A 5,004-nucleotide genomic window follows, 5' to 3' on the forward strand; every position below is an offset into this window, starting at 1 on the left:
TCACCAATATCCATCTGGACATTGAGCTGTTGACCACTGCCCTCTGGATGCAACCATCAGAGGGTCATCAACCAATTCCTCACGCACCGGATAGTCCACCCATCAAATCCATACCTCTCCAGTTTAGAGAGAAGGATGTTGTGGGGGACCATGTCAAAGGCCTTACAGAGGACCAGATAGACGACATCTGTAGCCCTCCCCATGTCCACTGATGTAGTCACTCCATCATAGAAGGCCACTAGGTTAGTCAGGCAGGACTTGCCCTTGGTGAAGCCATGCTGGCTGTCTCAAATCACCTCCCTGTCCTCCATGTGCCTTAGCATAGCTTCCAGGAGGATCTGTTCCATGATCTTCCCAGGCACAGAGGTGAGACTGACTGGCCTGTAGTTCCCCGGGTCTTCCTTTTTTCCCTTTTTAAAAATGGGGGTTATGTTTCCCCTTTTCCAGTCAGTGGGACCTCCACCGGACTGCCACGACTTCTCAAATATGATGGATAGCGGCTTAGTAACTTCATCTGCCAGTTCCTTCAGGACCTGCGGATGGATCTCATTGTGTCCCATGGACTTGTGCATCTTCAGGTGCCTTAGATGGTCTCGAACCTGATGTTCTCCCACAGTGGGCGGCTCTTCATTCTCCCAGTCCCTGCCTTTGCCTTCTGCGGCTTGGGCAGTGAGGCTCGAACACTTGCCAGTGAAGACCGAGGCAAAAAAGTCATTGGGTACCTCTGCCTTCTCCATGTCCCGGGTAACCAGGTCTCCCGTTTCGTTCTGGAGAGGGACCACAATTTCCCTCATCTTCCTTTTATCCCCAATGTACCTATAGAATCTTTTCTTGTTGCCCTTGACGTCCCTGGCCAGATTTGATTGTATCAGGGCTTTAGCTTTCCTAACCTGATCCCTGGCTGCTCAGACAATTTCTCTGTATTCCTCCCAGGCTACATGTCCTTGCTTCCACCCTCTTCAGGCTTCCTTTTTGTGTTTGAGTTTGTCCAGGAGCTCCTTGTTCATCCATGCAGGCCTCCTGGCATTTTTGCCTGACTTCCTCTTTGTTGGGATGCATCGCTCCTGAGCTGGAAGGAGGTGATCCTTGAATATTACCCAGCTTTCTTGGGCCCCTCTTCCCTCCAGGGCTTTGTCTCATGGCACTCTACCAAGCAGAACCCTGAAGAGGCCAGTCTGCTTTGCTGAGGTCCAGGGTGGTGAGCCTGCTGTGTGCCCTCCTCGGTGCCCTAACGATCTTGAACTCCGCCATTTCGTGGTCACTGCAGCCCAGGCTGCCCTTGAGCTTCACATTCCCCACCAGCCCCTCCTTGTTGGTGACAACAAGGTCCAGCATAGCACCTCTCCTCGTTGGCTCCTCTACCACTTGGAGAAGGAAGTTAAATAATGATCTTATTTGCTTAATAATGATCTTATTTGCTTATCATCTTTTTTTTGCCTATGACTTTTCAACATATCTAGAGCTACGTTTCATCTGTGCACCCCAGTCAATTTAAATCAGTTTTTCTGGTCCATGTCCAATTCCTGCTTCTCATGTGATTCCTCTTCTATTTGTGAGTCCAGGAATAACCATATTTTCTGTTCTTGGAATAGTCCTAGGAACAGATTGATGCTTTAGAAAAACCTGTTTGAGCACTGATTTCTAGGCTATGTCCTTTGTTTGCCCAGTCTGTTTCCTAGAAATGATGATGTTGCTAGGGTCCTGGTGGCTTCGTACAGTCAAACAGCTGTTTGGAAAATCCCCATGTACCCAAATTCTATTTGAATTCAGTCGTGGACCCTTGCTCAGATGTTAGGAATATCTCCAAGGTTATGACAATTACATCCTTAGCTACACGATGTCTTAATTTTCTCCTATGTAAAATTGCATTCATGATTCTCATCTAGCTTTTGAGTCCTTTTAAAACTGAACAGCATTATTAATTTGTTTTTCTTGTTTGCTAGGAGAAAGAGCAGATCCTAACTGTGATAGGAATTGTTAATAAACTTTAAAGAGCCAACTTCCTAGCAAATAATTTAAATGTTAGAAACTTGACTTTACAATATCCCAAGCTTTTGCACTCTTCTGTGGAAGACACATTTTTGCACTCTTCTGTGGAAGACACATTCTAAAGAAGTCAGAAACTGTATGACTGGCTTTTACATTTCCATCAGACTTGGACTAATTGGTTCATCTGGTGGGATCTTTGCTCAAGTAAATGTATGCAAAACCTTAAATCACCCATTCCCTTTGCACTGATTTTACAACAGTCTTAGTGACATAGTTCATATGCTTTATTACCGCAGATAGAACAGGAGTGATTTAAGAAGTTTTCTGGCAACTTCACTCACATTATTCTTTAGGGACTTATGGTAGTCACCTTCCCTGCTTCAACCTGCAGTGGCAGCTTTCTCCATGGCACTGGGCAAGCCTGTATATATGCCACAGCACAGGGCTGGACAAAAAGGGTTCAGTTCATTGTTCCTCTGTGTCTTTTGTCCTCACCCAAATCAGGAGGACTAAAGTGCAGGAGGAGCACAGTAAAGGGTATAAAGAGTAGAATTAATCTAATCTAATTTTAGGGATATAAAAATTCAGGATAGCTAGTCTACATTACTTGCATGGGCTCCTTCTCAAGTCAAGCCAATAAAAAGACAGGGGCATTTCCACAGGGAAATTTGTTTACCTTGAGCATTTAGGCTAATCCTCTTCCCACTCCAGAATGCCTGCTCCTTTGCAGGGGAAGTTCTTTAATTTCCTTTACCTCTAATACTATTCTACTTCACAGAGATGTTGCCAAACTTAAATTCGTAGTTAAGGTTTTGTCTACATGATGATCACCACCAGTGATCACATCCACGCAGAATTTATCTACCATTGCACTTAGCTCCTTTAATTAAATATCTTTCAGAAACAGTTATTTTTTTAATAACGAATTACAAAGACCACAAATATTTCCTTCAAACTTAACAAAACTGCTTTGTAATTTATAGCTGAAACATTTTATGCACTGCTTTTTACTTCAGTGTATCATGACTGAAACTTAGTACTAATTCTGACAGTTTTCTCCTGCTTTGAGAGTATTGTTGAGAAATGTAGGAGAAAACTTTATAGTTTCTTGTGTTGTCAAAAATTAGTTGGTCTTCTTCAGGTATGAGAAAAAAATCATCCTAAAGATTGTTTTTATTCCTGCATGACTTAGGACAGCAAATTTGAATATGATTACGAGAATGTAATAAAATAAAATGAGAAGAATAGAAAGCATTACAAAGAACAGAAATAAATCAAAGAAAATAAAGTAGAGGACATTGTTCTTAATGGGGGACAGCTGAATGCATGGCCAGGTCTGTCCTTCACTCCTTTCTGTGTAGGCTATCCTGGGAATGTTAATAGTTTCTCAATAAGAGTCAAAACCTGAGATGGAAAGGTATGGCCCAGAGGGTTGTAGAGCTACGTAAAGCTGTATTATAAATCTCCTAATTAAAAGAATGGCTGCGCTACAACAAACCAGAGGGAATGCAGTGTGCAGCTTTCTGTCACATACCCCACCTCACATACCTAGCACAGCTGGTCGAAAGAACACTGAGTGCTATTAGCGAGTGCCAGTAGTGATCGCGGTACTTCCTCATCTATGTAGTACATAAACGTGATATCAACAGTGGACTGCACTGATACAGTGCACACAAAATCCACAGTACCACAAATCTATATTTTCACAGTTAGAATATATGCCACACACTACATCAGTTAAATCTTTCTTATGAACCGTGGTGAAAATTGCTCAGAAATACTTGGTATACCTGTGGGATACAAGAGTTGGAGTGTAACTAGCTGTTATGTGCTCGCACATGCCTGTTGGTCTGTATATGTTTGTGTGGGAGTGACTTAACTTAAATACACTTGATGCGTGTTTGTGCTGTTTAATTTGTATTCCAGCACGTGGCATCTCCATGCATTCCCAGGGCTGAACCTGCCCTGCTGGCATGACAGTCTGTGTGGTTATTTGGCTAGAGAATGAGAAGTTTCTCTTGTGTGTGAACTGTAATACTGGGGAGGATTTGTTGACTAGAGAGTTGCCAAGCTTGTGAGAATGGAAAAGTGGGAGTGATGGAAATGGAAGTGATATGCCTTTTAAGATGGTGCATCTCAGCAATTCTATCAGGCAAGGGCATAGCTTGGACTGCCATGAATGCAAAAGAATAGCTGTTTGTCCTTTGACCACACTGTGAAAAGTGGTGCTCATTCCAGGAGCATCAGTAAAAGCGGCAGCCTTCTAGAATAGCTTCTGTGGGTGAGCATGTATTTCTTCTTTGAAAACCCTGGTTTCTGAGTGAAAGTAGAACTATTCTGGGTTGTTGACAGATTTAAGGGGGAACATGGCAGGGAACATGCCATTCCTTGGCTGTATGAAGGAGGAGAGCACATTATATTTTTGGTTTTAGATACTCCCCTAAGATGGTGGGGGGATAGGGACGCCTCCATGAGTGCTCCAACGCATGCACAACACCCAGAAGAGGAAAAGGAAAGACAGGATGGCAGCTAAGCTCTGTCTCACTATCCACACCAAAATGAGAGCCTCATCTCACAGGGCAGAGCAGTTCTGCACTGATGCCAACAAGAATCACAGACCAAGGTGCCACAGTTTGGTCGTCTGTAAATGAGATATATTGTCCAATGAGAAATCAACCCTTGAGGTATTAATTTATTTTCGTTTTCCAGGCTGGCAGTCTTGGTGAATAGATTTTACTCACTGTATAACAAGGTCGCTGTGACAAATTTTGAAAAAATACAAGTTCAAGTGTTTTTTGGTTTCACAAGCACATGAGCTTAGTGAGAAAGAACAGACTGAGACGGCAAGAACAGCCAATCCTGTTATATTTGTCTTTCTTATTACTGACTTGCCATGATAAATATGGAAAATTATATTTGGCTAGAAGGAGGCTGAGAAAGGGAACAGATGGCCACCAAAAGAATACTAGAGCAGCTAATAGTCACTGGCATATTTCCGGGATAAAAATTTAAATT

Source organism: Aptenodytes patagonicus, chromosome 1, assembly GCF_965638725.1.
Source record: "Aptenodytes patagonicus chromosome 1, bAptPat1.pri.cur, whole genome shotgun sequence".
Lineage (NCBI taxonomy): Eukaryota > Metazoa > Chordata > Aves > Sphenisciformes > Spheniscidae > Aptenodytes > Aptenodytes patagonicus.